Source organism: Simochromis diagramma, unplaced genomic scaffold (assembly GCF_900408965.1).
Source record: "Simochromis diagramma unplaced genomic scaffold, fSimDia1.1 OVJJ01000361.1, whole genome shotgun sequence".
NCBI classification, from domain to species: domain Eukaryota; kingdom Metazoa; phylum Chordata; class Actinopteri; order Cichliformes; family Cichlidae; genus Simochromis; species Simochromis diagramma.
Genome location: NW_024386860.1, coordinates 7,983,271 through 8,008,534, shown reverse-complemented (window position 1 = coordinate 8,008,534; position 25,264 = coordinate 7,983,271). Strand labels below are relative to the sequence as shown.

The window sequence follows — 25,264 nt, the reverse complement described above, 5'->3', positions numbered from 1 at the left end:
AGAAATTGACTTCACTAGAAGTTACCCATCACATACAGTACAAGTAGTGTTTCTACAATTCAATTCCATTCAATTCCATTATATTTATATAGCAACAAATTACAGCAACAGTTGCCTCAAGGCACTTTACACTGTAAGGTAGAGACCCTAGAATAATACAGAGACATCAGAGAAAACCCCAACAATTATATGACTATGACTGGAGGCTGGAGACAGTGGGAAAGAAAAACTCCCTTTTAACTGGAAGAAACCTCTGGCAGAACCAGGCACATTGAGAAGTGGCCATCTGCTGCGCCTGGTTGGGGGTGAGGGAGGGGAGGTTAATAATAACTAATGATTAAATGCATTAATGTGAAAAATGTGAGTGAAGAAGAATGACGGATCCATTCATCTCTGAGACATTGACATCTCTCATTTTTGAGATGAGAGATCAGCATGTAAAAACCACTGCCTACTGACCAATTAAAAATAATATTCCTCACCGGGCAACAAGAGGGTCACCAATAGTTATTCCTTTTTTGAACTGCAACAAATGTTAAAGCCAACTGGCTGTGATAATTACCTTGTTGTCATGTCCCAGTGTGTCATATGCGGTGCCAACCATACAGACACAAATACATTTTTCTGACTTTTTCAAGATCTTTACCATTTGTTGTTATTTATTTATTTATTTATTTATTTTTGCTTTGTTTCGTTTTGAAGGCAAAGATTCTTCTCCCATATTTTAAAAACTGAAAACAGATAAAATAGATGAAAAAAATAGATGGAAATGCACAGGAAGAATCGACATTACTGAACAGACCTATCACAACAGTTGCAGGGTACGTTGAGATGTAGGCAATGCTGTAGGGTTTTGGAGGAGCTTGCTGTTATACCAATGGCCAAAATTGAACAGAAATACAGATTACCTGTGAATGCAACAATGTAACCCTAAGGCATGAAGGTAGGAATTTTTGACATTAAAATATTTTGCAAGAATGCCTATGCACCAATTTTCTGTCCATCCATGAAAGACTTACTTTTAACTTTTATGTAAAGGTCAGAAAATAAGCCTATGTATGTCTACGCATACCAATTCTACACCATATGAATAATCTAACCATGCAACAAAGAATATTCCTTTATTTAATTTGAATATTTTTGCTTGGAAAACATTTTTCAAGTTGATTTGAGTTGGTTTCTATTTACTCTGTAGTACTAATGTATCTCTTGATATATCCCCCCAGCAGCTTCACTGCTGCACCATGACAAGGGCATTAGTTACTCCAGAGCAAATTACTTAATTCACAAGCCATTTAGCACTGATCTCTTCCACCCCAGTAACCAGATTCCACTGTCTGCATGCTTCCACTAGCATTAGCCTTCATGTTCCTTTCCTCGTTGTGTTTAGCATTAGCTTAGCTATAGGCAATGCACTGCCCTATTAATTAAGTCTGTTTTGAGTGTGGAGCATTTCAGATCACGTTAGCATGCTAACTGAAGCAGGACCACTCTGTCTTGCCTTGTTACCTCCCTCATCACATGCCTGTTTCTCTTCTGAAGCTTTCTGTTTTTGAAGCCTTGCCTTCTCTGCCTTCATTTTCTCCTGGGGTCACTGACCAACCATAACACCAAATGGAAATAAATAATAATAAAATCTGTGTGTTTTTATCTTGAATGTATGCAATTTTTTAATCCTTGTGAGAACTGAGATTTTACAATTTTGTTACAAATTTTGTTCTTTATTCTCTTATTCTTTGTTTTGTTTAGTTTTTTGGTTAGGATTAGAGATGTAACAGTGAAGGTTAAATAGTAAGGATACAGCTCACATAGTGGTTCTTCCATTATCTGCAGTGTTTACCTCTGCAAGTTGAGTTTATCTATCTACTCCTTTGTGTGTGTGTGTGTGTGTGTGTGTGTGTGTGTGTGTGTGTGTGTGTAGTCTTATGTGAATGGAAAAGTATCTTGTTTGGCTGATGGCACAATTTAGATTGAAGTTACGGAAGAGCAGAGGATAAATGGAGGAAAGGAGATGAGGAGTGAATAACATGATAAAGCAGAAGCTGGGAAATTGAGGCAGAAGTGTAGGACACCTGTCCAACTTAGGAAGGAGATTGGAGGTGATGGTGGTAAGAAAAAAAACAAGTGAATAGACAGTAAAAAGAAGGAAACAACTTCCAAATAATGCTTACTGGATTCAGTATTCTTCAGTGATGACAGCAGTGTGAGGACTGTCTTCTACAGGTGTAAACAAGAGCTGTTAGTGGTGATCGTAATTGGTCAGAAATACAAGACAACAGAGTCCATGTAGTTGATTTAGTGTCACTTGTGACTCAAGGAAAAAAATCTTACATAACTTGAAAACTCCTTTAAGCTTGTGCCTCTTTATTTACAACTGCATTAGAGTGAAGTTCTGTGGGATGATAAAGTGCCACTTTGCAACAAGTAGAGTGGCAGATTATTGAATTTAAATGAGCATTTCAGAAATGAAATGCACACAGACACAGTCACTGCAACTTTTCACATACAAGAGTGGCACACAGCTCCAGGAAGCTGCCAGGATAAATACACTCCTGAATGCAAAATTCACAAGTGGCAAGACAAACTACCACAACATTACAGAGGGAAATAGTACCATTACCTTTACAAAAAAAATAAATTAAAAAAATAGCTAGTTTTTTAAATACATATAAAGCCTTGTTTCCAGATGTGTTAGGGTGCTGTGTATACTTTTTAAAAATGTTTTCAAAAATATGATTATATTCTAAGAAAATGGTAAACAGGTGTTGTGATTTACTGAAATGTGCAAACATACATGGAAATACAGTATATTTGGCAAAATCAGTTTATACAGTTCTAATGAGCTTTAAATCAATATTTGTTGTGACTCTTCTAGGCAAGCTTTCGTGTAATTTCTTTAAGTGGTTTTCAGGAATAGTTCTCCAGGCTTCTTAAAAGAAATTCAAAGCTTTCTTTGCCTCTTGTTTTTCTATACTACTTCAATAATGTCCCTGCTCTGGGGGGGAGCAATCCATGGCTGATAGTGTTCCATCAAGTGTTTTCTATGTAGGTATGTTTATACTGCATTAGCAGTGTGTTAATGATCCTTGCCATCCTCAGCTATAAAGCCACCACCAATCAGTTGCTTTCCAGATGGTTTTGTCTGGTGACAAAATAGTACCATATCATCATCCCATTAGAGCAGTTTTTCCTTCCTACTGTCGTCAAAGTGCTTGCGCACATGGGGTCATATCATTGTTGGGTGTTTCTCTGCATGTATTATTGTAGGGTCTACCTTACAATATAAAGCATCTTGAGGCAACTGGTGTGATTTGGAGCTTTATAAATAAAGTTGAATTTAATTGAATTGGTGGAACAGCATCTTTTTGCATTCATGAGTCCATCAGTTTTTGAAAGAACCCAGAACTATTGGCTGAAATGCAGCTGCAAACCAAGACACAGCCTCCATCATGTTTTGCAAATGACCATAGACACTCACTGTTGAACCTTTCTCCAGACTTACTCTGTACAGACTGATGATGATATGAACCCAAAATTTCAGATTTGGCTTCATCATTCCATAAAACCTGCTTCTTGTGATTTGATGCCATATAAATACAACTGAATTGAGTTAATTGAGGGAAAATTGGCTCGACTGTTTTTTAGTGCTGTATTACATACAGAAATATTGTTACTGACTTATATAAGTATTAGGCATAGTACATAGGATGCTGCAAGTATGCATAAAGTAGTTAAGCTCTAATCTGCTAGTACATCATGAAGAGAAAGAGTTAAGGAAAGATGATCATACTTGCATGTGTTAGCATAATGCTGACTGTGGCTTATGTAGTCCTGTCTGTTTTAATGTAAATAGATATATACACTGGCAGTGCATTTGCATTTTTATCTATGTTAAAAGACCATTAGCTGAAAAAAGAAGGATTGCACAAAAGTAGAGAGAAGAATAGTATGATAAAAAAAAAATGAAGCGAGCAAAACAAAGTTAGAGATACTGAATGTGAAGCAGAGAAAGAGAGATGAACAAAGACAGCACAGAAACACCTCTAATGAAGACGAACAACAGAGAGAAACTGTCACTGAAGAGGAGCGATGGTTGATAGATGGCAGCGATAAAGAAGAAGACGAGGGTTTAACTCTCACAATGCTCATTCCCTTGTCTGCCTGTATCAGGCTACCCATTCTGGCCACCCGGTGACATCACTACTCCTTACTGTTGGGCGTTAGTGTCGCCGCGGCAACTGGCTCTCCTCCAGCTGTTGCCAGGCGGCAGTCTCCATGGAGATGTATATGGTGGGGTGAGGGTGAAAGTGGGAGAGGGAAAGGGAGAAAATGAAAAGGGAGCTAAGAGGCTTCACACACACACACACACACACACACGCGCACACACACACACACACTCACTGACTTGTGTTTTTTTTTTTTACTGTATTCTTTCATTGTATTCCCTCTTTCCTGCTTCATTTCACCCCCCATCTCTCTAACTTCCACCTCAGCATCTTGTAATCAGACGTGAGTAATACATATTGTCGCTGCTGAGCAAAGACACTCCACCCCCCTTTTTTCCTTTTTACAGTCATAACACATACACTGTGTTTGCACACATGGGCAAAGTCTACATGTACACACTGTCTACATTTCTACAGGTAACACATCCTGCTCTCTGCACCAATAAAATGTATTTAACCAGCATTGTGCAGATTATCCTGCACTGGTCTTTTATCGAGTGTTCTACTGCACAATACAAAAACATGAACTGAAACTGAATATAATGGATGTGCACATACACTTATAGTCACTTATACTTATAGCTAATATAGTCAAATAAGTGCCTTTTACCCTGCAGAAATGTAGTCCTATTATAAAGTAAGGCTGAAGAAATGATCACCCCACTCATGAATTGCCAGCAGTTATAAACTCAATGTCTTTCAGCTCTGTACTAACATCAGTGTGGTATTTGACTTAGGGGTTGCATGTGTTCTTTTGCAAGTGCACCGAATTCAACAGTTTCTGCTTCAACATTTCCTAGCTGAGGAAAAATCCAGTGTTCTGTTCTTTTCTGTTCGCTATTAATACTTATGTGAAGGCATGTGTATCATGTTCAAACGTCATCAGTCTCTGTCATCTGCTGAGTGAAATCTGATGGAATCGTGTTGCTGTGATCAATTTAGATACAGTAAGAGCTCTAAACAATAGTATCACTCATTAAATATGCTGGGTATGTTGTGGGAACTTGCCCAGGGTTAAAATAAACTCGAACTAGATAACTATGATTGTTGATAATTCAGTGAAGTATGAATATAATATAATATAATATAATATAATATAATATAATATAATATAATATAGTTAAAATTAGGTAATTCTCTTAAAGTTATGTATTCTTATGCTTCACAAAACTTTTCCTTTCCAGCCGCTAATAATGGTTTTACATGTAAATGTTTCCTGAAAAAGTAATATGCAGTTAGAGTCGGAATTGCCTGAAGTGGGCAAGTTACTGTAGTTTTTTCAGCAGGTGTGGAACCTTTGATGAGGACGATCAGGTAGTTAAACAAGTCTTTTCCAAATGTTAAAATGGGTTAATATTTCAAACTGCGCCATAACTGTTGAAGTTAAAATGTTATTTTTGTTCCTCAGGGGAAGTGCAGGCTGTTAGGACCCAATATTTGTGCCTGCAGGGATTAGTATTGTTACTCTGTGAACTGAGGCTCCCTGGCTAGCTCTGATCTACTGTGTCTAGTTGCAGCTCTGCCAGTTTTTCTGCCAGGCACTTTAATCAGCTCCTCATTGCTGCATGAATTCCCAGTGTAGGCCTGGCCTCCCTCCCCTTGTGCCTGGCAGCCTGTTATTTTTTCCTGCCATATCCGCAGCACATCAACCTGTAAGTGTCATTTAGCTATCAACACACATGGCTCCCTAGAGCTTTTTTTGTTATTAAAAATTGGGACACGCTCTCCCCTAAACCAGGGTGCCATGTATTTTTGTGTGCAAGCGCTTGTGTTGATGTTCATTTTGGCAGTGCTATTACTAAGAGTAACCCCATATTCCTCTGGAGGAATCAATGAATCAGGGATTATTTGTCAATCGCTTTGTGTGTACGTGTATACCTGTGTGTAAGTGGGTCTTTAAAACTGTAGGTGTGCTTATTCACACATGCATTGCTCTCAGTGTGTGTGTGTGCGTGTCTGTGTAAATGTGTGGTATGTGTTATTCCTATGCGTGGGCTGAATTCTGAAAAAAGCTCAAACTGCAGGAGAATTATAACCCATGAAAATCTTGTTTTCTCTCATTGGTGTATGTCAGGTCTGAAATTCACTCTTTTTTTATTGCATTTTTTTCTTGTGAATTTTTCATACCTCAGCCCAGATAAGTACGCTGATTACCTGCTTACATGCGTTTGATTTACCAGCTTGTACAAAAGCCTCCTGAATGATAAGTTAGGCTTGCTACTGGAGAGACCAACCTGCACCTGTGCTTGTGTGTGGCTATTTGCAAATGCTATTACATACCCGTTTATTCTATTATTTTTTTCTCGAGTGTAGATTGAAAGGAAGGAAGAAGAAATATCTTTGCAATGCAGCTGGCTCCCATTACACGTTTGGTATTTTACCATCCGTGTAACTGGAGCAAAATAAGCTGCCAGACAGACTTCTCTGTGCATACATTTCTCTCTGTTTTCATATTTCTTATTCGATCAAAATTAGGCTGTCAGAGATTTACACGTGTGCCTTGTGCGCACTCTTGATCAATATCAAGATTCACTGCAAGTGTGTGTTGACATTTGAGGTCGTGTGTGCTTCAGCTTTTACTTCAGTGCCGCATCTTTTTGGATGCACACTCTAACAGGCTTTAGCCTCGGCTAAATCTGTGCCATATTAGTATTTATATATTCAGCTTCATTTTCCACTCATTTACACGCAAGTGTAAGCACATAGGTGCACAGTCTGCACACACACACAAACAAACACACACACCCCAAATGCTTTATTTATTTGTGGGAGTTTTTAAGCTAATTAGTTTGAGTCCAGGGGAAAACATTAATTGCCTCCCAGGAGTAAAGGTGGATGACAAAGGGAAAGGGGGAGGAGGGAAAGAAAGAAAAGTGAGAAAGACAGAAAGGAAAAAGTTGTGGACTAGGTGGAGCATTACTGGCAGCTTGATCATGTTCAAAAGGCATGTTTTGACATGACTATTTTGCAGTGTGCCCCTCTGCATATGCAGGTGTCTTTGAGAGTGTATCAAGACAGCGTGACGGATCAGTATTGATGGTGATTGACACAGTGTCTTCTCCGAGACATCACCTTTGTGCGTGTGTGTGCACGCACAGGTTTGCATCCGCTAATGGTGTGTTTGCAAGCGTGGGCGGTAAGCACAACATCCCTAACTGACAGTGGCAATACTGTATAATTTGAGTGACAAAGAGAGTGAGCAACGTGACAACGACAGGCAGAGGCAGAGATGCCAAGAGAGGTGCAGAGAGGAAAAGCTGTTTAAAGACTAAGAGGGATTTACAGTAAGAGAGGAAGAGAGGCAGAAAGACACAGTGACAAAGTTAGAAAACAAAGAAAGACACAAGAAGACCCAGTGGCAAAATGATGGAGGGATTGAAATATAGGTTAGAAGAACAAGGCCTGAAATTTATTGCAAGAGAAAAATAAAAATGAAGAAAAGAAGGGCATGTCAGAGGGATTTTTTCCCCGTTTGAGCCAAAGCAATCAGTCATTTTGTTCATCTCAGACCTTAACCCAACTTTCTATGAATTTAATCTTGACTCACTGCCTTCTGCTCCCCAACACACAACATTTTTGTTTGATGTCTCTCCTAGTTCCCGCACTGTTTTAAAAAACATAATAGCGTGTTATTGGAAGAATACATTGGCTTGACCTTAACAACAACATAATAGGATAATTACTTATTTATAATAACGCAACAGCTGGCAAATCAACAAGACACATTATTTTGATGTAATGCATCCAAGATATCAACTTCACACCGTTCTGCAGATAAGTAAACAAAACAAACAAAAAGCAAACAGACAAAAACAAGTGGAAACAAAGATCAGCCACAAAAATAAAAGCCAAAAATGAAACCAAGTGTCTGTAAAACTGCTACTGCACTCCAGCTGTTTTGTGCCTTTGATATCAACCCCATTACAGGCAGCTCTCCATGTCGAAAGAGTTCTGTTTTCTTAGATTCCACTGAGTGAGTAGGGTGCTCTTTACCGTGATGTGATTCAGTCTGCCTTGAAGCCCAAAAGACACATAGGGCATAATGGGATATTTATAGAATACAAATTACTAGAAAAGGCATATTCACTTAGCCCCAGCTATTGTTTTGTTTTGTTTTGTTTGTTACTGCAGGGTAATACCATAGTTGATGTATAAGTGCATCTGGTTAACTATGTGTCTCGTCTTGGTCAAGGACAACTTTCCACATCACAAATCAAGTGAGGGATCAAATTGCCAACCCTGTAAATGGAGATTAACCCACCCTGATCTCAAAGTGCTCAAAGGGCCAGAGAGATTTCTTAGACCAACGAACCTGCTCACTACAGAACTGCAAAGTTATTAAAGTTGATTTTTCTTAGTCATCTGAGTTTGCATAATGTTGTAAAATTTAGCTAAAAAGATTGATACACATTATCCCCTGATTATCTCTGCTAACAAATGCATTATATATATGAGTGTGGATGCAAGGTTGGTGGCATCTACCGACAGCTAGTCCTGCCCCTGCAACTCCACATTACACTTTAGAAGTCAAGTCCTCATGGCAAACATACTATGATTAAACATGTACAGGTAACAAGACAGCTTTGAAGTTGCAGGAAAGCTTATTCTGCCTCTTTTAGCATGCAGAAGCTACCACAGGGATCTTAAACCATAAATGAATACCTCCCTGACAGATTTCTCAATTATTACAGGATGAAAAGACTAAATAACTGATCAGTGTAGCTGTCAGTTCGGTTTACTTAATAGTAGACTAGTAGTTTACTTAGTTTGTAGCTTAGCATACTTCACTTTACTCGAAAAAAAAAAAACACACCTTAGAAGAAGTCACAGTGACAGCAAAAGGTAAAGGCAGCTGGTCAAAAATGGTTCTATTGTATTTGATTGTATTCTGTTCAATCTTGGACTGCAGATGTTGTCGTGCTCTCTCGTCCTCCCACTTCTCTCCTACACAATATCTTGTAATGACAATAAAAGTATACGGTGTACCTGTCATGTTTAGATATGATTTAACAAAATACAAGTGGATTATGTTCTTCAGTACACCGCAGTGATCTGCCACCTGCCACAGTAAAAAATTACAGAAAGCTTTATCTCAGTTTGCTCAGGATCAACAAATGCCTCTTTGTGCTATAAAGCACGTTCTCTCTAATGTTCTTAAATGCAGCAGATTTTCAAAATCATGGCTGATGGCTCTGAGTATAACTGATGGTGATGGAAGACTCCTGTAGAAGAGGACTCGGACTTAATGTATGCCTCATTCTGTAATTTACTCATGAAAGTTGCCTCTTTCTCATTTTCTGCAGAGAACACTCACATTAGTGAATCATACTATTGTATTAGACATGTGAGTCATGTGATACATATAAAGCTTAACGATTTACCGTATTTTCTTTCTATTAATTTTCCTGTTATTTGTGTCTGTTGTAAATGTAACTACACTAAACATGGATTAAAAGGCAGGTTTCTGGTCATTTGTCTTCAGCAGGATTTCAGCAGTAGATCTAACTTCTAGCACTGCAGTGCTTCTGTCTGCCCCATCTCTCCCCGACTCCTTCCATGGCTGTCTCGGTTTTCTTTTCAAATTGCACTGGTTTTACGTACAGTGTGACATTTTTTTCTAAAGGTTTGTTTCCATCAGTGGTTGCTCTTCTGGTCCTTGTATGTTTCAAGGCCATTAGTCACATTGTCACAAGGTCCATAGGTCATGACAGAGTGCAGCTTGGGCTTGTTTACGCCTTGGTTCTCTGGGCTCATCTGTTCATCTTTCTGTCTTTCTGTTTCTCCCTCTACTTTTCTGTCTCATTCATTTATAGCTCTGTCTTTCTATTTGGATGTGTGATGACCTTCTTCTACACTCTACATATCAATCCATCTATCCATCCATCCATTGGTGAATATGTACATGCAAATCATGTAAATCAACAAAGTAAGGCAGTCAGCAAAATGTTTATCAATCACCTGATTAATTGGCATGATGACATTTTACACTGTAGCAAAATGCAAATGGAAATGAGATGAAAAGTGCATCTCAGTTTAGATTAAACTAATCAGTGATTAAACATTTCCAAAGAACATTCATTTGCACTCCCACATAGTTACTATACCACTTTACTACTGAGTATAAATATGTTGGACATGTATTGTTTATTTTTTGGAAAACTTAAACAGCTGTGCACTCTGACTGTATTACTCCATTCAGTGCTGCTAGATATATTCAGATCCTTAATTAAAAGTGACAACACCATTCAAATATTCTTCTACCAGTAAAAGTCTAACACTGTACTTTAAGTCCTTCACTTTAAAAATAAGGAAGCTCTAATTTAAAAAAAAGTTAATTTGTCCATTTTTCCAATTAGCTCATTTTTTAAATATGTTACTCTTGAGTAGTTTAATTTAGTTTTTCCACCTAACAAAAGTAATTTTGAGAGTATGAGTATGAACATTTTTTTAACCCATAAAGGAGCATGAGGAGAAACACTTTTTTTCATTGGAAACAAAAGCATTAGGTCATAGACAGCATCTTTACTGCACGTCATTCATTGACTGGCCAGTTAAATTAGGAAAATAAAGTCAATCCACTGGCCAGTACTTGTATTCACTGAAAGTTAAGGTCACTTTATTTTGTAATCCAAATGTGTGTTTATGCTTCTTAGTTTTAAAGTTATATTTCAAATTTTCCCTCTAATTTGTTCCATATTCTTGAGTTAAAGGTGGAGCCACTGATGGGGATGAAAAGTAAGATAAGATAAGATAAGATAGAACTTTATTAATCCCTCGGGTGGGTTCCTCTGGGAAATTCGGTTTCCAAAAGCACAGCACCGACAGAAGTTACAGTTACAGAATGTTATATATATATATATATATATATATATATATATATATATATATATACACACACACACACACACACACACACATATATATAAATACACAGACATATATAAATAAAATATACAAAGGGGATAGAATAAATAGGAATAAAAATAAAAATACAAGTGAATTGCACATTTCAAGTATTGAGGTCTATTGCACCATTGACTGTTTACAAAAAGTATTGCACAAAGGTATTGCACAGTGAGGTGAAGAGGCACTACAGCTTAGTTGTTCCCCCCTCCTTTGTCCTCCTGTCTCCCCTCCCTCTCCCCTCCAGAGAGGAGTTAAACAGTTTGATGGCGTGTGGGACAAAGGAGTTTTTAAGTCTGTTAGTTCTTGTCTTGGGGAGAAGCAACCTGTCACTGAACAGACTCTTCTGGTTGTTAATGGCCGTGTGCAGAGGATGCCCAGCATTGTTCATAATGTCCAGCAGTTTTTTTAGTGTCCTTTTCTCTGCCACTGTCACCAGAGTGTCCAGCTTCATGCCGACCACAGAGCTAGCCTTCCTGATCAGTTTCTCCAGCCTGGATGAGTCCTTCTTTGCTGTGCTGCTCCCCCAGCACACCACAGCATAGAAAAGTACTCCAGCAACCACCGACTGGTAAAACATCCTCAGGAGCTTCCTGCAGATGTTAAAAGACCTCAGCCTCCTGAGGAAGTACAGTCGGCTTTGGGCTTTTTTATACAGGTGCTCTGTGTTGCATGACCAGTCCAGTTTATTGTCCACCCACAGCCCGAGGTACTTGTACTTGTTGACCACCTCCACCTCCTCCCCCTCTATCTGAACCGGCAGTGGACCTTCTCTGGACCTCCCGAAGTCCACAACCAAGTAATTACTGAGGTTAGGCACATGGTTTACAGTGGACAGTAAGGGATTTAAAAATTTGGAAAGGAATCTAAAAAAAAGCTTTACTGATTATTCCTGTAGCAGAATATGTAGTTTTGATTCAAAATAGGCAACACAGGAGAAAGCATTATTTGCCTTAGGGAATAAGAATAAGTGGAATGAAATAACTATTGGTGTTCTTTTCATTGTAGTTAAGTGAATGTCTTCTTCTTCTTTCATGTCACCATGTCCTTAGCGTCGTCCCCTGTAATACAAACCTCCTGCGTGTCTTTCTTCACTACATCGATTAACCTCTTCTGAGGTCTTCCTCTTTTCCTCCTGCCCGACGACTCCATTTTCAATATTATTTGTTCAGTATATACACCATCCCTCCTCTGCACATGTTCAAACCATTTCAACCTTACCTCTCTGACTTTGTCTCCAAACCGCTCAAGCTGTCCCTCTGATATACCCATTTCTGATCTTGTCCATCACTGGTCGCTCGCAATGAAAATCTTAACATCTGCAACTCTGCAACCTCCAGCTTGGCCTCCTGTCTTTTCATTAGTGTCGGCGTCTCCAAACTATTTATCAAAGCTGGTCTCACTGCCACCTTGTAAACCTTGTCTTTTGCTCTTGCTGGTTTCCTTCTGTCACAAATCACCCCTGACACTCATCTCCACCCGCTCCACCCTGCCTGCACCCTCTTCTTGAACACTGTCCATTGCTTTGGATGGCTGACCCCAGGCATTGTAAACATCTACCTTCACTACCTCTGTTCCTTGCCGCTCTCTCTCTCTCACATTCACACACATGTGCAGAAAGTAATTACTGTAAATAATCAACACTTTGTTTATCTCTATAAAAACATTCTCTTATCTCATTTCTCTCTTGTTACTCTGTCCTATGCATCACACCTTGTTTCAAAGCAATTTAAGACCTTCATTGGTGTGATATATCATCTACACACTGCCAAAGTACAAAAACAATATCAGTGCATTTTATATTAAATATATGAATATTTATACACACATCTAAAAAATGTATTTATAGAGCTGTATTATTTTCATGTTTACCCAATTTTGTAGCTAAGTTCACTGAGCTTCAGTGAGGTGATGATTTATTGATTATTCCAAGCATATAAAATAATTATGCTCTTGAAAATCACAACATTAAATATATGTTGTGAGTGGGAGGTGTAAAGTATGATGAAACTACAGTTACAAGTGCAAGTTCAGTATTTGTACAAGTTAAAAAAAAGTTCTCCATCTGTTTAGCCTGTTTCTTCTACACTGTGTCTTCCATGCTTTCCTCTTTTACCCCCCTTTCTGTCCGACTGTCTTCTGTGCAGCTTTTTAACTGTATTATAAAGCCATTTTCTTACAGTAGCCACTCTGTCTCCTTGCCTCCCCTCTTTACCCGTTCTGTCCCCTCCTACAGCTTCAAATCAATGAAACTGCACAGGCCCTTCCTCTCCCCCTGGCTCGATGAATACTGTTCTCTCCCGTCCTCTGAATACTTTTCCTTCCTGCTGTGTCTTCTCCCTCTCGCTTTCACTCTTTCAATACTTTCTTCTTCATCTCCCTGTCACTCTTTCTCTAGCTGTCTCTCTGTCTGTCATCCCTGTTGGACATTTAGTCTGTTTTCATAAAACTTTCTCTGTCCTCGGCTTGCCGGCTTTTAAAATGTCAGATGAGAGCCAAAGAGCAGTGTTTTTTTTTTCCTTTGACATACACAGTGTCTTTCACAAACACACAAATGCAAGCAAGTAATGACACGCACCCACACTCAAACATTAATGAACGCTTCCTCCACTTCTCCGCATACAGACACACACAGTTACGTGCATGCACTTTGTCACATCCTCCGCACACATACATTTGATGACTCACACTAATAGGTAGCGCTATCTTTTTTTGTGCACACATGCACACATTTGGCTCTCACAAAAACCGAGCAACACACTCAAACAATATATACATATATACACGGTGTAGTGTCTGCTGGTTCTGTCTAATTTTACCCTGCCACATGTAGGCTTGCCAGTAATGAAGCCTGTGAAGAGTTCTACTCTTCAGCGGTACAGCCAATTACAGCAGGCATCCCGAGCAAGGCTTTTAAATCCTCTACTGTGAAGGATGTGAACAGTGTGGTGCAACTGCCATGTTCTGTCACACTCTCACATCATTATAACTTTACCATTTCTCCAATGGAGCATAGGGAATAGGACGTGACTCTGTCATATGCTGGCAAGTAGTATGTTGTGGAGTGTGAAAAACAAATTGATGATGATAATCTCAGTAAAAGAGAATTTGTTTAATTGGAAATCCTCATGATGGGGGAAAGAAAAGAAAATGTGGAAAAAAACATGTGCTTTTGTGTCTGGTTAACCATTTGAAAGATTTTTCAACAAGTCAGATATAAAAAAGAAGTTTAATTTCACAGCTACTTGGAAACGTGTTTCTGAATTTGTGTGTGTGTTTGTGCAAAAGTGCAAACAGAACAAGTTGTGTGTTTCAATGTTTTTCTTTGTCTGTTTACAGCGCCCGATGCACAGTATATGTCTGTGTTTGTATGTGGATTGTTATTGGGTGTGCGTCCATGTATGTTTCTGTTTGTCCACACTTGGACTAGTACAGTATGTTTCTTGTTATAGATTGTCAATAAAAGTGTATGCGTGTGTCGTGTAACGCAGCGGCAACGCGTGTGTGTGCACACGTGTTTACCAGCAGCTGTGTTTGTCTGCAAAGGAAATGGGTGGAAAGCTCTTTGTCCAATTACAAATAGGCTGTAATGTGTGACTCTTATTCAGAGAAGGAGTGAAAGACTTACAGTTGCAGCTTCTTTCAAATGGCTGTTAGGAATAGAGACGGATGGAAAACGATAGAAGAAAAGTGTTTACAAATGAGAGAAACAAAAAGGAGGAGGTAAAAAGCACATTATGGCAGAATGAAAGTGATCTGTTTCCAAAACAGCCGCTAAATAAGCAGGACAGAAAAAAGGGGCAATGCCATTCCAAGTGACTAATATGGGAATGGAGGGATGGAGGAAAGGGAAAAGGAGGGTTGAGCAGTAGTTGAGTTGATGAAACACTGGGTGAGAGGGTAAAACACGAGAGAAGCATGCATGCTAAAAGAGAGAAAGAGCGAGAGAGAGAAACGGACAGGGTCATGCCAGTTTCCTCGCCATTGTCAAAGTCAAATGCCGTGGGTCTCTGAGGAAACATACAAATGAAATGTAAATGAGCGGAACCTCTGGAGGAGGGGTAGTTTTCATGTTGATGTTTCCATGGAAATGCACACTGACACACACGCACAAACAAACCCACAAGAGCACGTGTGTGTGCGTGTGTTTGTATGCTGGAACGTGGCTGGATAGATGGATTGATCGAAGGATGAGAGGTGGATATAAAAGAGGAGGAGGCTGACGGGTAATGAAGATGAAAGAGAGGCTGTTTACCTCAGAGCTAAAAAGGGGGAGAGTTTGGAGAAGAGGACAGTAAACTGGATCTGGCCATTAATGCAAAATACTGGAGAATCCAAGAACAAACTTAATAGAGGTGAAGTAAATAATAGGCTAAGGTAAACAATTGATGTTATTGGTGGTAAATGGAACAAGGCAAGTGGAGAGGAGGGAAGGCAGAGATAAGAAAGCCTGTCTGTGTCGTCTATTCATCACTTCCTTCTTCTCTTTCGTTCAGGTTTTTCATCCTCTTCTAAATTTATGCATCAGTCATTATACTACATCTTTTTGCTTTCATAGTTACCCATCAACCTTTCCTCTGAATTTTCAAGGCTTATTCTCTTTGATAGCAGTTGTTTAATGTAACTATTAAGTAAAACACACGCCTGCCTGCTGATGTTCATTTTCAGCTCAGATCATAGATATTTTTTGGTCCCAGGTTACTTTTACAGCTGTCCTACGAGCAGTATTTTTCCTTTGAGTGTTCTCTTTAAATGAGGACAAGCTATTATAACCACAATAAGTCAACCAGCCAGCCTGCAGGTTGTTGCTCTAACTCCGAGTAACAGCAAAAACTTTTATCATTCTCAGGCACTTGCTCTTGGGAATGAAGCCAGAGTGAGCAGCAGTACATAAAGTATGCCGTTTAAAATTGGGTTTCAAGAGTGACTGCATCTTTATGTGTAAATCAATGTGATACGTGATATATGCAGTGAAACAAACTCTTCATTACTGTATGTGTAGGACGCTGATTGAGATCCCCCCAAAAAAATCCTAAATTAAGTACAGGATGGTGAGATGGCGGAGGTAATGAGGGAGCAAGAGTAACGAAGGGCAGAAGGGGAAAAAAAGATATAATGAAGAAGAAATCTGACGTGGACTAGTGACGCTAAATGAGAGAAAAACAGAGAGGGGGAGGAAAGGGAGGGAGAAATAAACAGGCAGAGAGGTGGAGATAGCAAAAGATGCAGGGTGCACAGGAGGTATGAAAATGATGGAAACGAGAGAAGAGAGAGGGAGAAAGAAGGGAAAGGGAGGAAAGGAAGTAAAACGAGTGATGCGAAGGGGAGAGCGGATGGACAGATGAGGGAGGGGAGCAGTCGTGCAGGGAATGGCTTTGAGGAGAGGAAGAGGGCTAACGGAGGGCCATGTTTAACAAATTGCCATTTGAGATGAGCCAGCGGAGGGGGGGATACAACAACTGTAGAGCGGCTGCAGATTGCACACAGCGAGAGATGTACTCAGGCACCTCCAAACACTTCATCATGCATGCACAGATGAACACACACGCACACACAAACACACACTCAAACACAATGATTCAGGTACAGGTAGACAGAAATCGCAGATACATGATTACATGATTTGATGGAAAATTGGAGAAGATGCTCGTCTTTGTAGCTGTGAACTCATCCGCACTTCTCATTTATTACCCTTGATCAGTGACCCCTTAAACATACTATCTAAGCTCTCGTACATCAGACTGCTGTGACTGAGAGACATTTCTTTTATAGCTCCAATTCTACCTCTAACCGTAAGCCTAGTTTTAAGTCACATGGAAATATTTTTTCTCCTTATTTTAGCCAAAACATAACCTCAAAATCAAATTATATCTAAACCAATCCCCTGAAACTGTACTGTAGTAAATCAGATATATGCCTTACCTTTTTTTAAACTGTCTACTACATCATTTGAAGTGAAACATCATCATTTTTAAACCAGACAAGAGAAGAAATATAGTAACAATATGATGTCGCTTTCTAGAAATGTCTTGCCAATATGTGATGGCGCTTCTTTTGCAGAATTTTATAATGTGCTGCAGTGTCAGGGACTGCTGCACGGTGCGATTAGATCATTTATCACCATTGTAATAATGGCCGCTTCCTTAAAGGAGAAAGACATGAGAAACTGTCATTACTTAAGTGACTCCTTTACATAAAAAAGGTTTTTCTGTCTGTAAACAGTTTTACTGAAAAAAATCCAATCTCCAGACTCTTAAAGGAGAAATATACATAACAATCAAAAAAAAATAATTCTGCCTTATATTCAGCCTCTGTTCAAGGTAGAACTTTACTGAAATCTTTATGTGTTCTTGTTTGACTTTAACCCAAAAACAAAACACTAGTGAAACTTTTAAAGAAATAATTCAGAGTTTTTCACTCTGTACGTCTTTATGTAGAAATAACAGCAGAGTGGAGAAAAGCAACCGACACACAAAGTGGCAGAGCCTCTGTCTCTTCCCCACTCTAAGCCCTCCATAACCATCAGGCGCTCTCTCTGGAGCATGTCTTTCCAGAGGCCCTGCTGACATTCTTCTCTATTGGCCGTTATCCCGTCTCCTCCAACTCTACGCTCCAATGACACAGGATGTCATAAAAGTCCCATCAGCACAGCACCACCTTTCATACCCAACAACTGTCCTTCCAGCCTCCCATATCGCAGACTGACTGCCCTCCTCTTGTGCACTCTGACCATCAACAGCAAACGAGGAAGGAGACCGAAAATGAGAGAAATGTCCCCCTCCTAGGCAGCTTTTATTGGTATTTTTTAACATTTTTTGGCCTCCCTCTTTATATTCACTCATACATCTCTACATTAACATTTGCCTCCTTATGTAATATATTACCAGAGCCGATCATTTTAGGCAACTGTTTGATTGGCAACTGATTTTCTCCCTTCTCAGTTTTGTGCCACCTACTCTGTCCTCCTTTCTCCTGTTTGTGATCCAAAGGTCAATATCTGTGTGGCATCTTGAAGGATGTCTCAATTCCTAAAACACATTGCATGGATAGAGGAGCGAGAAAAAAGGAGGCTATTTGTAGAAGCTATGAGAAAGAATGCATGCGAGTGGATAGGAGGAGGAGTCTTTTCAGCACTTGCTTAATATTATATAGGAATGACATAAAGATGGACTATAAAAACAACAAATAGTCATGAAAATAAGTTTGTATAGTTTATTAAAGTTCATCAAACACTGCCACATCATGGTTGTCACATTATGCCACAGTATGAAATATAGCCACGCTATTTAAATATATAAATCTAACAATTGTCATGAACACTGTTAGGCTCAATTGACAGAGATCACAAAATCCAGGCTGTAACAAAACAGTGGGGAGATGATGCAGCTGTGCCATGCGTCCGATGTAATTAATCTCTTTAAAGTGACCACTGTGAAGCGAGGCTGTCTCGTTTTGTTACATGCATGTTTCCTCGACTCCTCTCTTCGCATTTTACTTCCTTGTCTTCCCTGCCTACCTCCCATGTAGGAGGTTCTAAGACATGAGAAGGCATAGCGAAGAGAGAAATCACAGAAATAAACACTCAGAACTGAAAACTGGGATGTGTTTATTGACATAAACAGTGTAGACACAGTGGTCTGTAAACACCCAAAAGAAAAAAAAAAAGGTCTTCGTTATAATTTTGATACAGGAAAATGGGAAGTAGAAGCAGTGATTTATTAAACTCAGTCACTGCAAATATGCATTGCCTCATATACTGTATGCAAATGCAGTATATGAGGCAAAAACAGAGTTTGTGCAACTCTAATTGAGCACATTTACTCCAATAAAAAAAAAAAAAAATTCTTGTAATTTCTTTAAGTAGTCTTCTGGAATCATTCTTCAGGCTTCTTGAAGGACATTCAGAGCTCTTCTTTGGCTGTTGGCTGCCTTTTGTTTCAATCTCAGTCAAAAAGATCCCTCACTGCTTCAATAATGTTGAGGTCCAGCTTTGGGGAAGCCAATCCATGACTGATAATGTTCATTTTTAAATGTTTTTCTCTCTAGGTATGCTTTTACTGCATTGGCAGTTTGTTTGGGATCACTGTCAAGCTGACAAATGAAGCCACTGCAAATCGGACACTTTCTAGATGATATAGCAAGGTGGACCAAAATCTGACTGTACTTTTTTACACTCATAATTCCAACACCACTGGCTGAAATCCAGCCCCCAAAACACGAAGGAGCTGTGGCCACTCACTATTTTTCCTCTCACCTTATGTCCTCTGTATATATTGGATGGATGGATGGATGGATGGATGGATCCTTTGATGGTAGCTAAATATATGTGCTTGTATTCAAATCCCATATTTTCACTTCATAGAGTTTATAGATAGATCCCAGTGTGATTAAGTTAGCGTTACAGAAATAATAAGACACTTAACAAATACTCTATTTGATGTAATCTAATCTGACTTTTATTTGTTTATCTTTGTTATTTTTAATTAAAACATAAGCAGTTCTGTAACAACATATCTTAATAAATGAAAAGCGGCATGTGTTTCCTTATTTTGAGTGATATGTGTCGTATGCACTATAATAACTTCATGGTTCACGCAGCCACCTAAAAATTCTATTATTGTTTTGTTTTTGTTAGTGGCACCAACTGCTAGTGTTTTCACACAAATAATATTCAGATCAGACTATACGCTGTACTATTTATAATATTCAGTGAGAACCGTGTAGCTGATAATAAAGAAACGATTCTGGGGGACAAAAAACACACACACAAGTTAACCTAACTTACTTTTTTATCCTGCTTTTGCTTTTTCTATCCTAGAAATATTTCCAATGATTGCCTATTGTGCTTCAAAATAACTGCTAGAACTATAGGCTTCAGGCTGTTAGTGCCGGAGAATTTAGAGCTGGTTCACAGAGCCAAAGCTTTTTTGTGAAGAATCAGCCACAGGGTGCGTATCACCTCGTTTTTTTGATTTTGTGTCACCGAGTGCAAGTAAAATGCAATTTCAATATTCTTTCTGGAAAACCTGTATGTCTCTTTGCGATCGAACACCTGCATATATTTTGGTACTTTTTAGCCTTCGTCTCACACATAAGAAAATAGTTTTTTGTTTGTTTGTTTGTTTTCTGGCTCTTCATTAGTCTGGAACAGGGAGAACAAGGTGAGAGTGAATCGTTGCTTATGCTGTATTTGGAGTTTCAGACCTGTCATATTGCCTGTAGGTTGGGTTATACTGTTTTCAAGTATGTCTGAGTACCTGGTTGTACAAAGAGTCCTTTATTGATGTCTGTGTTTTATTGTATGAGAATGCCTGTGTCTGTAATTTGTTTCACTTTATTGACTCGAGAGGTGGTTTGAGGCACTTTGTGACTCTAGCTATATAAAAGTCTCCACAAATACATTTTACCTTATGTTGTTCTTAGAACAGTAAATGTAAAACATCTTTATGAAATATATTTTAGTGAATTATGGTTTTACCAATAGCTAAGGCAAACAAAACAAACTTTTATTTATTTGAGAATACACACAAGAATGCACACACACACATTTTACATACCTACCTCTCAAGGCTGACAAGTTAGATAAAAGGTTTAGGTAAGAATAACACCTCACGCTTCTTCTGCTTTGCCGTGTTATCTGTATTGATTTTATTTTTAAATTCCATCCATATTCTAGACGTTTCTTTCCTTCCTGCCATATATTCACCTTCAGAGAGTTTCAAATGTAGCATCATATTGTGCCCGTACGCAATGAGATCATTTCCACCACCGAGTGAAATTGTGCCTTAAAGAGGAGGTTATGGTGTAGCGTTATTTGGTGTGCCATTCAGGTAGTGTGAGAACTGTGTCACACTGTTCTGTCTCATACTTTTACAAAGGCCTTCACCATTCTGCTCTGTCAATATAGGGCAGATCCACTGGGGGAATGGACTGAATACAAGAGCCATTTGCAGAAGAGCCTTTTCATGCACTGTCTCTTGGGTCTTCTGAATTCTGTTTGTCACAGAGACATGCACTGCTGGTGTTTGTAAGGGTCAACAAAGACTGATGACATCCTGACGTAAGAAGGAATAACAGTAGGGTGTCCTGACTGTAAAATTAATAGATAAAAGCTCTACTGATTCTTTTTCATATGCATGCATACTCACCTGGTTTTGCTTTGTGTCATTTTCTGCACCCACCTCAGTTTCATTTTAAGTAATTTTCACTGCCTTACTTTTCCTTTCAAATCCTTTATTTTATGTGTCACTACTGCTCGGTTCATTAAAAACCGACTCTGAATTAGTGTGTCTTTGAGTCTGCAATTTAGATGATTAAGAAACAGTGAAAACTAATTAAAAAATTGCTAATAAAAAAATTCAAAATGAAAGAATAAAATCTGCTGCTCTTGTTCTCAGCTGCTCTTTTAAGTTTTTTAGACGAAGCATGGGTGACTGTGGCTGACCGGTTTTAGACTTGTTGGAGCAGGGGAACCATATAAGCTTCTGTGAGAAGTGATATCAAGATTTTAAATTGCAAAATGAAATGCCAAGAAAGTACTTTTGACAAAGTGTAAAAAGTACCCCAAATATTCTCTTTGAAGTCTGAGAAAGAGTGAACCCATTGTGAAACCTTCAAAGGGTTAGTATGCATTTGTCCCCTCAGGTTTCCTGTAGGACGGTTAGGTCTTTTGCTCTGCAGGTTCACAACATGAGCTACAGAAAGAAGAAGAAAAAAATGTTTCTACCTGTGTGGCTGCTTGACCAGCAGAGTTAGAAAGAGGAAAGAGACAGCTTCATCTTTAAACACACAGGGGATCATCGAAATCCATCTACAGCTTAAAGGGGTTTAATTAGCAGCTCATTTGAATTTTGTCCCCATTTAGCTCATGTCATTATGTCTCTAAATCATTATCTGAGCTTTCTCTTTGCAAACGTGTCTAAATGGCTGTAAACAGCACTGATCACAAAAATGCTTCTGAATGAGCAAGGATAAAAAACAGGTGAAGTAAGCTGTAAAAGTATCTATTTCTTTGAGAAATTATAGAAATTTGTCTTGCAAAACTGGTAGAAGCAAAAGAAAATGAGACTTGTCAGCTTTCTCATCTTGGTGTGAATGCAGAGGGGATAAACTGTGTGAGTTTACAGACACGCTGTGTGTAAATACGGACAAACTCCTCAGCAGAGTGTTTACTTCATTGTTTACTGGTCACCATATTAGCTGAGTGCTATTTTCTCACCCTTTGGGGGCTCAGTATGGCCCATAGTGTTTGCTCTTCATTGCAAAGGAACCAATTTTTGAATTTTAGGGGATACAATGTGGTATCTGGAAAAAACAAATTCGACAGAGGAAGGAAAAGTTTCTTTCTTTGCTTTTATTTTACGGCTCACAATGACCTCAGTGTTTGACAGACAAGATGGGAGGAAGAGTGAGAGAGATGAGCTAGCGACTGAAGTGGCAGATGATGCCAGAGATTTCTGTAGATGATAAACAATCCCAGCAGAGGGAGACAAGTGAAGCAAGGGAGCTGGGAATAACGGAAGACATGGGGAGAAGAGTGGAGGACAGATAATTATGCGGGGAATAGGGAAAGTCAGAAATGTGGGGCCTCCTGAAAATGCACCATGGTAGCCTGGTCTCCATGTGAACACAGAGATAAGTCAGGGGATGACATTTAAGCATGATTCTTTCGCAAATGAATTCCAAGCAATTATTTGGATTTTCCGTGTCTGGTAATCACACCGAATTTGACTTTATCTCCTTTCATTGAGCCCACGTAGGCATACATGCGGGAATAGATGCTGACACTTGCGCACGCTCACCATCTAAACTCATGTACTTGTGCGCACATACACACAAAGCCACCCCTATCCTCTCTGCCTCCCTTTGTCTGCCCTGATGAATAAACAATAAGTCATCTTTGTGACAATAAAAGTTGACATTCCACCCTTCCCATGAGCATCTCTTCACAATGAATGGCTCTCAGCACAGTGAAGGAACATCACACACTCAGCCTGTCCCACCTCTGCTTCTCCTTACTGTTTCTTTGCCACTTCTCATACTCCCCACCCCCCCCTCAAGCCCTTTTCCATCCCCATCTCCCTTCCTGGAGTTAAATTCAAATTGTGCAGTCTGCTTGATGAATCCATTGTTACCAAAGCACTTCACAGAGAGAGCTAAATGCGGGCTGAATTAATGGGGGCTCAGGACCAAATAGCTTTCAAAAGGCAGCTTCTTTTCAGCTTTTGCTATTGCTCATGTTCATCCCTCGCTCCCCTTTTTGCTTGCTTTCTTGTATACTCTGTCTCCCCTCCTCCCCTCAGGGCTTAGATAAATACTCTTTTTACCTCTTCCCCTTCTCTGATGAAGATTCCCCCCCCCCCCCCCCCATCTCTCTCTCTGAAGTCTTTCGAGCTTTCTTGTTTCTGTGTTTTCCATCTATCTATCTATCACTGGTCATATCTCAGTTGCTTCCTTCTTCTCTGTCTCTCTCTTTTGCTACCTCTTTGTTTTCCCTTTCTCATTCTGTCATCACAAATTACCTCTCCTCTCAGTTTCTCCTTCTCAGCACAGCATCCTCTCCATTTGTATGTCTCCCTCGTTGGTCGCCATCTCCCATCAGCTTACTCTTTTTGTTTTTCTTCTTCTTCCCTGCATCTGTCCCTCTATTCCTAGCAGGGTGTCTAGAGTCCTCTAGGGTGTGTTCGATGTCACGGTGAGGCTTGTCTTGTCGCCGCAGGCAGCTTTTATCACCATCGAACTAAAAGGAGCACACACACGCATAGACAAACATACATATTCACATGTATGTGCACAAATTACAAGATACTGCCTTGGGAGCAACTAGGGGTTAAACCTTAAGGGACAAGTTTGGCCTAAGGGCTGTGACATTATCAAAGTGCTCTCCTGAATCCAGTACCCTTGGGTATGTGTGTGACTGTGCCATAACTTTTCATTTATATCACTGTTTCCTGCGCAGTGTGTGACTGTACATCCCCGTACTGGAATATGTTCCCCAATACGTCACATTTAATCTGTGTGGCTGCAATATGTGTGTCCCCTGTTCTCCAGTATTGTGCGAGAGCCATAACTTGTGTGTGCGTGTGCATGTGTGTGCAACCCATCTAGCTCCACCCCACTCCCGTCCTCTCTGTGAACTCTGCCCCAACATTCACCGCAATAACTGCCGGACAAAAAGACCATTCCAATCAGATTCTAGGGACACACACATATGGTTAATCCGTTTCATTTCTTAACGATTTTCACTTAAAAAAAAAAGAAAATGGACCAAGAAAAAGAGAAAGAGACTGATGGTTCATCAACAAAAGCCAGTTTTCTCTTAAATTTCATGCTCACGTGCACAAGAAAGTTGTTGAGTTTGCCACAGTTTAGAGAAAACCGTGCTCCTTCTGTCGCAAAGATAATGCTAAATATGTCTCTGCTAATAGATGGACACAAAATGAAACAGAGATGCAAATTGTGCTGCTGATTATACTCGAGATCACTCCTCGTAGAGGCCTTAGAAGTAATTAACAGTAACACAATAAGAAAATAAACACTATTGGTGCTAAAAATCTTTTTTTGTTTGTTTTTGTAAGATACTATTTTGCATTTTTTGGAAAAAATATTTTCTTCAAAAATTAAAAATGGAAACGAGTGGGTCAACAAGTAGGACACGCCAATGTGTTAAATGTGGAAATTGCTTTGAAGGCGAATGCACATTGTAGCATCAGCACATGGAGAGAAAGACGGGGACAGCGATGAAAGCTAGATAATGGCATCATGTAGAAGAGATGAAACACAGGACATAAAGAAAGAGTGAGAGAGAGTAACGAATTTTGAGTACCCAGCAAAACACAGAATGTGACAAGTAGATAAGAAACAGCATGATGCATGGTGACAGGAAGAAGGACAGACGGAGTGATGGAAGGAGTGGCAGTGGAAGAAAAAGGATGGAGTCAAGGAGAGGTAGCAGGATGGAGGTAGTGGGGCAGGAACGGGGTGTAAGGTACAAGAGAACAAAAACATGGGGAGAGGGAGAGAGGGAGAGAAGGCGAGAGGAAAACGGGGGCTGGTGAAGCGATGAGGCGAAAAAGTACAGCACACCAGGGAGAGATAGAAATGATGGAAGGATCACAGCTGAGGCACAGGGACAG

The 25,264-nt window shown here is 39.5% G+C and overlaps 1 protein-coding gene across 1 annotated transcript in view; it reads left to right on the top strand.

Moving 5' to 3' along the window:
- The window catches only part of cadm4 (cell adhesion molecule 4), a 156,909-nt gene that overhangs the window by 72,605 nt on the left and 59,040 nt on the right, over nt 1–25,264 (top strand). The gene's annotated exons all lie outside the window — the stretch shown is intronic.